This window comes from Topomyia yanbarensis, chromosome 2 (assembly GCF_030247195.1).
Source record: "Topomyia yanbarensis strain Yona2022 chromosome 2, ASM3024719v1, whole genome shotgun sequence".
Classification (NCBI taxonomy): Eukaryota; Metazoa; Arthropoda; class Insecta; order Diptera; family Culicidae; genus Topomyia; species Topomyia yanbarensis.
Window position 1 is genome coordinate 304010113 of NC_080671.1, and position 12271 is coordinate 304022383.

At 38.1% G+C, this 12271-nt stretch overlaps 1 protein-coding gene across 1 annotated transcript in view; it reads right to left on the reverse strand.

Moving 5' to 3' along the window:
- Positions 1-10028, reverse strand: part of LOC131683427 (uncharacterized) — a 118588-nt gene extending 108560 nt beyond the window's left edge. The window contains exon 1 of the mRNA XM_058965409.1: positions 9371-10028. The gene's annotated coding sequence lies outside the window, so the exon portion shown is untranslated. The remainder of the gene's footprint in view (positions 1-9370) is intronic.
- Positions 10029-12271: the final 2243 nt, after the last annotated feature.

A 12271-nucleotide genomic window follows, 5' to 3' on the forward strand; every position in this document is an offset into this window, starting at 1 on the left:
TTCCATGTCTGAAAATTGTGATTAGCGTGTAGTAATGATCACATGATCTTTCTCGTAGTAGGTAGGTACCTCTGTCCGATCAATTTTTTAACTGCGTGCTTAGTTTCGCACCTACGTGAACATTGAACTCTCTCTCGATTCAATTCTTCTTAGTTGTACTGTTTACTTTCTCGTATCTTATGCTTTTCTTTATTCCACAAGTCTCGCGGGAAATCAGACCCTGCTCTGCTATGGGAGTAAGGGGAGCTGAGGGTAAAATGAAAATTCCAAACCTTTGCATTTTCTCTCTAATAAAACAATGAAATGAATTTATATCATCGAATCACTGTTGCTAAAAGGTTACGTTTCTCTTGTGTTGTCGAATATTCGTATCATCATTGCAGCTCGCTGCCAACAAATAATAAAAGTATGGTGTGAAATAATTCACTATTTCAATAATCATCTATGCACTATGTTTGAAATGATGAAGTAGTAATAGTCGCAAAACGATCCGGAAAGTTCTAGTTCTAATTTATCGGCAGGAGGCTATTCTGTGTAGCTATCTAAGCATCATCATCAATTCTCGTGGTCTTTTAAAAAGGTGCGTCGTTCCAGTCAGACAATTCCAGCTGGAATATAACTGGTTTTTGGGGAAGTCTGTTTGATTGAGTTATGATGACAATTGATAGTGGTCGGACATCACCCCAAATCGGATGAGCCTGAATTCAACCGAAAATAATACATTTTTTTTCTGAACTCCACCGTGATGTAGATACTTGTCCATTTTACCCACTGTTCCCTCTGTTTTGTATGCACGACGGATCTCTCGCCTCGAGGCGAATGAGAAGCATATAAACAGCCACAACAACGGAACAATGCTGTAATATCCGCCTGCAGCAGCTTTTTATGATGATGAGTAATTGTTACAAAAGTTCGGGAAAATTGACTAGTAAGATCTAATTGAGAAATTGCTTTAACAATTCATCAATAAACGGCATTATTTAGCGAGGAAACAGTTTGGAAAGTACAACTCGGCCATCTAGCTTACTTTTACCTGGTAACATAGAGTTAGCGATAGCAAAAAATAACACATGTTATAAATGTTGGGGATGTGTTTGAATTTTGGCAACATTTCGATGTGGATGTTTGCGTATTCGTGACATACTTTCATTGTGGCTATCAATTCCATACTAAATTTGCAAAAGGGCGAATAAGATTTGTAAACAAACTTTTATTTTGATGGTTTCTCTTAATTTACTATAATTTCAAAACAGAAAACAATTGAAATTACTTCTGCGAAGGGTAAAAATTTACATAAACGCATATTTTACATGAAATTCCACTCTGAAGCAGACTAGTGAGCGAATCAAGTTTGTTTACAAAAAACAATTTCGCCCTTTTGACGAATTAATATTGAATTTCATACAAGGACGTTGCTGTACTCAATAAGCTTTTTGCCTTTCTCATATAAAGAAAGGCTATGCAATCACTGTAAAAATCGACTTTTTAACCGAGGCCCGGAGGGCCGATTGTCATACACCATTCGATTCAGTTTGTCGAGATCGGCAAGTGTCTATGTGTGTATGTGTGTGTGTATGTGCGTGTATGTGTGTGTGTCATTTGAACTCACACAATTTTCTCAGAGATGGCTGAACCGATTTTCGCAAACTTAGTTTCATCTGAAAAGTATAACCCTCCCATAAGCTGCTATTGAATTTTTAGTTGATCCGACTTCCGGTTCCGGAGTTACGGGTTGAAGAGTGCGGTCACACAGCAAATTCCCATATAAACTGGTACCACCAAGATGTTCAAATGATGTAAAACATATTAAAATTGATGTAACATTACTCTGGTTTGCGGGTCTGGAGCACTAATGATCAATCAAAGCAACTCTGACCACATTGGCCACCTATGACGGTTCATGACGTCCCCGGGGAACCCGCCAAGTTTCTAAGCAAATACCACACCCATTCCACAACGAAATCTCGAAACGAAACCGATTTTTACAAACATGATTTCAAATGAAAGATACAGTAATGCCATTGACTGCTGCTGAATTTCATTCGGTTCTGACTCTTGCTTCCGGAGTTAAGGGGTGTATGTAAGGATACAATGGAATTTCCCATATAAATCGGTACAATCGTAATACCTCAGAGGCTAAAAACTATTGAAATGGTCACCAAATTACTTCTAATTGCAGATATAGATCACTGATCGCCAATCAAACATTCTTTGAATATATTGTCCACTATCGACGATTCCGGAAGTCTGGAATTCCGGGCATATTCCACAATTAAAGTCACATCGGTTCATCGGTGATGACTGAACCGATTTTCTGAAACCAAGTCTCAAATGGAAGGCAAAATATGCAGTTGAGTATTGCGTCGCCGCAACTCCCACCCCACCTTGCCCTTATACCTCCCTCCTTCATCACTCCCCTCCTCTTGGACCACCCTCACGCCCGCATTTCCTTCATCCACCCCGTATACCGAAATAAGATGAAGGATTTATGAAGCATCCTCCACTCCCACTCTACTAACCCCCCATTCCCTACACGTTCAAACCCATTCCACCAACCTTTCCAAATTATAATCACATGAAGATAACATTGAACTCATGCTTATTAAGCTAATTAAATATTATTCTTTTGCCTTTCTTATATAGAAAGGTTATGCAATTGCTCCAAAAACCGACTTTCTAACCGAGGCCCGGAGGGCCGAGTCTCATATAACATTCGACTCAGTTCGCCGAGATCGCAAAATATATGTGTGTATGTATGTATGTATGTATGTATGTATGTATGTATGTATGTATGTATGTATGTATGTATGTATGTATGTATGTATGTATGTATGTATGTATGTATGTATGTATGTATGTATGTATGTATGTATGTATGTATGTATGTATGTATGTATGTATGTATGTATGTATGTATGTATGTATGTATGTATGTATGTATGTATGTATGTATGTATGTATGTATGTATGTATGTATGTATGTATGTATGTATGTATGTATGTATGTATGTATGTATGTATGTATGTATGTGTGTATGTATGTATGTATGTATGTATGTATGTATGTATGTATGTATGTATGTATGTATGTATGTATGTATGTATGTGTGTATGTATGTGTGTGTATGTGCGGATTTGTTAAAATGTACACATCGGTTTCTCGGAGATGGCTGAACCGATTTTTGCAAACTAAGATTCAAATGGAAGGTATAATATTCCCATAGGTTGCTATTGAATTTCATTTTCAACCGACATCTTCTTCCGGATTACGAGTTGAAGAGTATGGTTACAAAACAAAATTTGTTGATTTGTCCACATCGGTCTCTCGGAATTTTCTGAACCGATTTTGACAAACTTGATTTTAAATGAAAGGTCCATCAGCTGCTGTTGAATTTTGTGTGGATCCGAGTTCTGGTTCCTGAATTACAGGGTGATACGTACGATCACGCAGCAAATCCCGATTCTAAGGAATTCTGCGATGAATGTAAAAAGGTGAATTTTTTTTTCCAAAATGTAAACACAACTGTTGAGTTTGTAGATCTAGGTCACCAACAGTCATGCAAAGTCTCTTCGGCCACACTGGCCACCATCGACGGATCCGGAAGCATCCAAATTCAGATTAACGGTTATATTGGTTTCTCGAAAATGGCTAGACCGATTTGATCAACTTAGTCTCAAATGTAAGGTGTTGCGTCCCCAGAAACTGATATTAAATTCCATCTCCATCCGACTTCCGGCTCCGGAGTTACGGGTTGTGGAGTGCGATCACATAGAAAACTCCGATTCAAACCGATACCGCGATGAATGCAAAAAGGTGCTCTTATATATACTTACCAAGCGTAATAAGAATGAAAGACATTTCCATAATGTTATATTGTACGAACCAGCTATTAAATCATAGTTTGGAGAAATGAGAAAAGCACAATTGCACCTCTAGGTGGATTAAAAAAGTTTTTTCTAATTTTTTTTTTATTTTTTTTTTATTTTTTTTTTTATTTTTTTTATTATATTAACATGTTCATTGCAGGTCTTTAAGGAGCAAATCGAACAATTCATTTTTCAGTGGAAATAAAATGAATGTCTATTAATCTTCTGAGAAAACCATGATACGTGGTACAGTCCCATACAAACTTGAGCAAGCACTTCTGAAGAATCCAATTTTAATCACTCACTTGGATAGCTTAACGAAATGTACTATTGCATGCGCCTTAAAAAATGCGAACCTGTTACAACATTGATTTCGGGTACTATTTAGTACCATTTTCACTGTTTGGTATTTTTTGTGAGACCGAAGTGTTCTTCGCCAAATGTTTGCAAACGATGATGTTCTACCAATCCTGCTCTACGCTCAATGCGCACAAATTCAAATTTACTTAACATTTCTAATTCAATATTCAATGTTTCAAGCCCATATTCAAAATTTTGTTCTGAGTCCTTTGAGGTGTTTCCTTCTTGGTAGAACAGCAATTTAACCAGGCGCTTTTCTTGAAAGTAAGCTTTTCGTCGTAAAATCAGTAATCCGAACCTACTAACGTAGATACTGTGTGTTTCAGCACAAAACTCTCTCTCGGTTTGTAATGCAGGATCGAAACCATTGCAGTACACTACCGTTGAGTCCAAATCTATTTTGGTTTGAAACCAAAACCAAAAGTTCGTCTGCTCTACCCGAAGGCCATCTACGCGGTTTGGACTCTGAACTCAATATGAGCAGACCAATTCAGTTTGGAATCCAACATCATTTCAATGTATTTGACTTGATATACACACAAAAGCTCAGAATCAAAGAACTACAAGGTATGAACCCCGGTTGATATTCGCTTTTTCGTGAAAAGAACCATTGAAGTTTTGTCAACACCACTGTTCGACAGCTTATTGAATTAAGTCAAAGATTGTTTCGATGCAAAGTCCAGTAATTAGTATTTGGTAATCGTCAGCAAACCCGTAGGTTGTAAACCAAGCTCATTAAGTATCCTCAACAAGCCGCCAGCATCCAGGTTCCATAACAAAGGTGACAGAACGCCACCCTGAGAACAGCCGCAAATACTCAATTTCCTTATCTCTGCCTGTCTCAGTGACAAACGAAACGTTGGGTTATTAAGTGTTGCATTTATCCAACCCGAGATACTTGCAGATGCTCCATGACCGCGCACAGCTTCCAGAATAGACTGGAAGGACACATTGTCAAAAGCACCTTCAATATCTAGGAATACACCCAAGCTAGATTGCTTGAGCGAGAAGGCATTTTCAATGTTGTAAACAACATTGTGAAATAAAGTAATCGTGGATTTTCCTAACTGTTCCATTTTGTGCAGTGGATATTCAACTAAACTGACGTTCCTGATGTGATGACCGATAATACGTACCAAAGTTTTTAGAAGAAATGATTTTAAGCTGATGGACCTAAAACTTTCGGCTTCTTCATAGCTTGAGCGCCCTCCTTTGAGATTAAATCTAACAGTTATTTCTCGCCATGCTTTCAGGATATACCCGTTAGCAAGACTGGAAAGTATAATCTTTTTCAAGACATGTTTGAGAATGTCAAGTCCCTTTTGCAGCAGCACAGGAAAGATTTAATCTTTTCATGGCGATTTTCATGGCGCAACGTTCTCAACTGCCTACTTGATCGATTCAGAGGTAAAAAATGTACGTGCTAACGCCCACGAGTCCGAATCACCAGAATTAGATCTGTGAACACTGTCCAGCTCTGGATCGATACAACCTGGAAAGTGTGCGTCAAAGAGACAATTAATAACATATTTTTCGTCCGTCACATAAACACCATCTCTGGTTTAGGGAGTTCATCTGAAAATCTTTAGATTTGGAGGGAATTTTCTTTAAACTGCGAGCCACATTCAGACTAAAGACATTAGTGCATAGGTTTTGTCAGTCGGGCCGCTCTTTAGATCTAAGACATTTCTTATATACGCTACGAGCTGACTGGAAAACCTTAGAGACACTGACGCCGGTTCCAAGCTCCTCTCATATCCTTCTTCATTCTTTTAAGCTCAGCCCTCCGCCAAGGCACAGTGTTTCAAAACGCAGTTTTCACGATGAAAATTCAATAACTCCCGAACCATTGGTTTTGAAGATTGGATTTCTCCGAAGAAGTTTCTAGATATAAATAGGTGCATATTTGAATATAATGAATTGAGTTATTACTTCCCCTAAAAGTGAGATAGAAAATTTATCTCCCCAAATAATTTAACTAGAAGCTTGCAAAGCTCTGGAAAATATTGTTGTCAAGAACTCTGCTAAGGATATAAAAGCTCTACGTAGCAACAGTAGCGAGATATGTAGGATTACTTTCGATAGACACTTTAAAAACAGTTTATTTCTAATATAAATTTTTACGATTACTTTTTATATTAAAATGGTCTTCCACAAAGTTATTCAGGGTAATGAACTACACATTTTTTATGAAGACGATGAATCTGCAGCTCTTGAAACATAAAAGTTAGTGTCAATTTTCGAATTTCATTTAGGTCAACTTACACCTTAAGCACTAAATTATTACTTTCGATAGAATATAAAAACCTTTGTCTTTTGAAGACTGCTAGGTAACTGTGACTGCATAAATATCGCGAATTGTAAGCTCCGACATAAGATACACGTGGGTAGCATTATTTGCAAAAATGCAAAAAAGAGGCATTTCACGTGGGTTAGTCATGTCTGTCTTGTTGCAATGAAGGCAGTGTTAAGTAACTTTCGAATATAGAAGTTCCCTTTATGGAAGTACGATTCTTGAACCAATGCTATGGAAGCTTTAAATACCTTGCTGAATAAGACGAGATAGATTATAGTTGCTGTGCGTTTATGCTAGAGATTGATTTGTGCTATTCCAACCATTGTTGATTAGAAACTGTTCATTTCATTTACAACATATATTGCACAACAACTAGAGAACACCAAGCAAGTTGGGATGTAAACGTATGTAGCGAGCCACATCAGATTTAAATGGGACACCATCATTTGATTCCCACGATTTGAGAAGAAAATAATGTCCGTGTCAGAGATTCGCATAACACAGTAAGGGCAAAACCCAAAATGCTGCTGTGAGCGACTGGCATATTTTAGGCCTTCCAGCCATGAAGTCCTCGGCTCGGAACTACACCTTGCCTTAGGGACTCCTGCTTTCAGTGGCCTCCTACGACATGAAAACAGGAACACAGTTGCTCAATACTTGACCGGATACCACACGGCCTCTGGGCAGGTTCGTCTGCACACATCGAAATTTTATAATCAAAATTGAGCCAAACTTTACCGAACTACCATCAGCCGAAAGTCTAAACAAAACCACAGCCAAATAAAATCCCTCAAAATAATGCCGATCATCGGGATCATCATTTGGAGTGTAGAGCGAACGTTGTAGCATACTGGGGAAATCGCTCGGCTCTTCCCAGGTCCGTTCGCCACTAAGAAAATTTGAAACCTCCTCAACAATTTTAACCACTATGGAATTGGGATTCCCTGTTTGGTGGGTTGTTACCACCAGAACAGGTGGTCCGTAGTGTAATTCTTAGCCGGTTGAAACAACCACTACCGATACTACACGGCTTATCTAGGCTGTTCGGAGAATGGAACTGACATTGAAGGACAGCTCCCATAGATGGCCGAACAGCCATGCATCCAGGACCCCTTTTGAAATTTAAGACATTATGAATTTGTAAACCGTGTGTTATTTACAATGGATTTATTAAGGATCAGTGCAGCTTGAGTTTTCTTTTGAGCATCAGTAATTTAGACCTGCAAGCCAATTTTAATAGAATTGAGCAAATATTGAATACCCTGGTCTAGTGGTGCAATATGCAAAGCCTTGGCCATTCCGTGGACAGAAAAGGTTCGGCTGCGAGAATCTCGTGAAAATGATTATAATTCACTCATAATCCGAAATATTATAAGTCAATAGAAATATTATAAGTCATACTACTCACTGAATGGTGAATATAATCGACTGTTAGTCTCTTCTGGTAAGTATACCTTGACAGATACTTGTGCTTCCAAAAGTTGCTAAATAAAAGTAAACAAACTGTTCGTTCGACAGCATTAACATGGAAATAATAATTAGCAAGAAGGCCAAAATAATTGTGACGTGTCAAGTTGTTGTTGGCCTATAACGCTTATCTGAGCATTTGAAAAGATTTAAGATGAAGGATTTGGACTCGAACTAAATTCTTCAACGTGGTAGAACATAGTTTAATATAAGTTGTGTGCAAGATTGTTTTTTCGAGCGTAATAAGGCAAAAGAATCTTTTCTTTTAATATATCGTGCAGGGCGTGGGGAGAAATGCGGGTCGTCTGAGCTAATTTCATTATTGAATAAGGACTTCGCATCGAAATTAAAATACTGGGAGGTATTGAGTTGGCAAAATAATAGTCAAGGTCGACCGGTTTATAATTTGTATTGAAAGTGCATTCGACCTCTACAGAGATTTTATTTCCATTCGATTATATATTTCCAGACATGCTGTCAACTTACCTCATATCTAATGTCAATTTGCCACGGAGTCGAGAAAAATTGATGGGATTTCCGTGTCACATGTCATATCTATATAACTGATTTCTATTTGTCAAAATTCTGGTAAACAATCTACTCTTTTATACAATGTTTTTCATTATGTGTGATCTACCCAAATTATTCATTCCTAGATTCCACGATTCAGAACATCCGGAATTTTCGGTCACAATGGTGATAAAATTGACAAAAACACCGACTAGCTTCGGGGTCCCCTACAATAAAAATGTCCTTGTCGACAGTCTTTCAGGCTTTCACTAATCTTAAAAGTTCAGAAATAAAACCAAAATACATGAACCCCAAAAACCTAATTCCATTCCCTATCCTCAAATTCATATGGTCTACCATGTACTCTTTACCACAGAGGCTGAAATCAGACCGCAGCCAATTCCACAAAAAAATAATTTTCACAACGAGTGGAAATGTATAAAGATAGATGGAAAAAACCCGAACCTCTTGCGACAATTGCAGAAGCAACAAGGTCATCTTCTCGGAGATTGTCACGCATCGTAACCACGGTGTGAAATCAGTGAGCGTGAAGCGCGTTTCCAGCATTGGTAACGTCTTTCCATTAATAATCAGTCGGAGGAAAATATGAGCAGGTGGAAAACGGATTTCAAAAACATAAATTCGATTGCCACAGCAGTCGAATTGTTATTGAGTAGAATAATTCATGCGCATGTGAACGGCGTTGCCTCACATTACCACAACTCAGTCACCTCTGATATATTCTTGTTGCCATTAGTATTCCATTAGGCCACAAAACTAAAAGCGCATAATTTAGCTTGAAGTGGAATGTGCTCAAAAGCTATTCAAGTCAGAGCTCTCCTCTAAAACGCTCGTAATCTTATACCTTACCTTTAAGACCTCCTTTGCACCATCGTAGTTCTGTCTGCACAGTTCGCTATACACTACGACAGACAGATTAGCAGAAATTCCAATTGAGTGCTGAGAAAAATCCTTCGCGCGTCCACTTCTTATGGTGTTTGTAAAGATATCCGCTTTACGATCTCGTTCATGCGCTGCGCTTTTATTCCACGTCTTTATACTTTTTCTTCTTTGAACGGAGTGTATCCCAGAAGAGGCAAGTTGGTGACGATCACTTCTTTACACAAATTACCGTGCCTCTTAACCGTATTTCTTTATAACAGTTATTGCACACCAAGCCACTAGGTAGTAGAAGCGAAGGATGGTTTTTCCTGTTTTAGCAACCCTTTACTTCCTTGGAATCAACATAATTCAACCAATTTTATCCAACAACAGAAGGAACAAGTTGCACAATCACTCACAATAATCCCAATAAGAATTCAAAACATCCTTCTCGTATGATAATAAGCCAGAGAAGTTGACCTCTAGATGATCAAAGAATTCACTCACTGCTAAACCTAAAACCCGGTGCGAGTAAAGCCCCTAGGTACACCTCATCCATTCAACAACCACACAACAACTGGTGGGCTGAATGGAATCTGACTGGAAAGGCAGCACGAAGAGTCTTTTTTCGAGTTTTTCCTTCAACGGAATCGTAAAAAACAAGACATCTTACCCACTAGTCAACCTCAAGAAAACTGGTTTTGCGGTGGAACGGTGTTGTATTGGTGAACAGCATAAAAAGCAAGCTTCTTGCCGTGGTGTTCGTACTCGTCGATCTAACCACCCAGACCAGCGGATTGTCGCGGTACGTGCGGTGGGAAACCGTAAAACGGATGAACCTCAACTTGACGATCGTACAGGTGAGCCTTTCGTCGTTATCGCAGCTTTCTTGTCGTGGGAAAGAACTCCCATGAACGCTGAACGGCATTATCGGCACGTTGAGCTTTTTTTGGCCTGCTTAACGTAGTACAGTGACACAATAAATTGAATATCCTGGTCAAAGTGGTAATATGTATTCGTGTTCATCTTAGTATAATTAGGAGGGGGATCTATTGTTTACTACAAGGACTGAATGAATGTAATTTGAAAAAATGTGAGTGTCATGCTTTTAAAAATCTTTTATATCGTTTTCGATGTAACGAGCACTGAACAAGTTATCAAAAAAATGTAGCGCGACGTTTTATTCTGACAGTTTTACAAAACTAGTGAAGGGCAGGTTCAACGATATTACTGCACTACGAATCCTTCCTGCTCAGAGTACGAACACCCAGTAAAGCTCAGTGGGATATGAGCCGAAATTCTGGCTGGTACTAATTAGTATTCTGGCTCCAGTAACACAACAAATTCTAACTAGAATAGGTTGGGTCACTGGAGCCGGAATATTAACTGAACTGTACGAGACATGCAACTCTTGGTTCAGAACAGAACCTATCTTCCTAAAGCAGCTATTCCTAACTATTATTGATAAAAAGGCTATGAAAAGTGGAATTTCGAGTCAAGTTTGAAATTTAAACACCATTTAACAAAAACTACAAATAAAAAAAGGGTTGTGCACATTAAATATAGCTTTTATAAAAAGAGTGCAATATAATTCGCGAATGAATTTTAACCTATCAAAACTATCGACGCATTTGGGGACTGGAGGCTCTATAGTCTCCACTAGAAGCATGCTACGTCACGTTATAGATTCCTCTCCCGCTCACTAGATAATATATAATAGATATAAGATAATATATACTATATAGAAAATTTTTAAAACCAAGTATAACGCAATGCTTTCTTCAAGCTAATCGGTTATTTGAATTAATCAATTATTTTTTTCCTGTTGGCATTAATCAGTTAGAATTAGCAACTGTGTGAAAAATATACACAAATACTCATACCGGATAAACTGGAGGAAAGAATTTTGAGACCATTAACGCTTAAGACATGACGTGGCATGAATTTTGAACTTAAAAGAACACTACAAGCTGCAGCTGAGCAATTTTAAGCTTTAAAATTTTCAGTTTTATGTAATAGAACTGCAAAATTGTGAATCTAAAACTAAACCACTGCAGAACGTGTCCTTAGGTCAATCTATCGAACCTGAATGTATGTACTGACTCTCAACACACAATTCAAAAGGCGTTTCGAATAAAGCAACAAAGAGAATGGCAGCGTATACCAGTTATAAAGTTGAAAACGAAGCTGTTCGTAACAATATATCAATTCAAACCCACTGCTGGGGATGTGATTGTTTCCATTTCAATTCCACTGTTATAATTCTATGCTATATACCACGCTGCTAAATATACTGTAAGGAATTTGATTGATATAAAATACTATTTTTTGCAAACCTGTGATAACAATAAAAACGAGTGATTTATCTTGGTCAGATGGCATTACTTTTGGGTTGACTATCAAGAATCGCTATAAATTTGCTTGGCAACTTTCTGAAACAAACTGAAACTGCTCTAACATAACTCAATTTCCTCGCCCACCAAAGCTCCAATTAATATTCACCCTGCAGTATGCGCACATCTAGTTCAATCCTCCCATTCTTTAGAAATACTTACAGAAGCATGTTGTCATTGCCTTAGTGGAAAAAACGCATGAAGTATATTCGAAATATGAAAACTGTGTATGCCAATAGGCTCATTACCCTACGTACATACAAACCGAGAACGTTTTGACATGCGAATTCCTCCCGTAGGGGAACTGGGGGCAAGTCCGACACCGTGGGTAAGCCCGACACCCCACGACTTTTCCCAGATATCAAATTTTGAATCATACAATAATAACAGGATATCATTATTACGATTTTTTTGAGCTTTTCGAGACGCACAGATGCCATATAGATTCATCCAACGTCACAAAATAAACAAAACATGCGAAAACAAAGTTGATGTG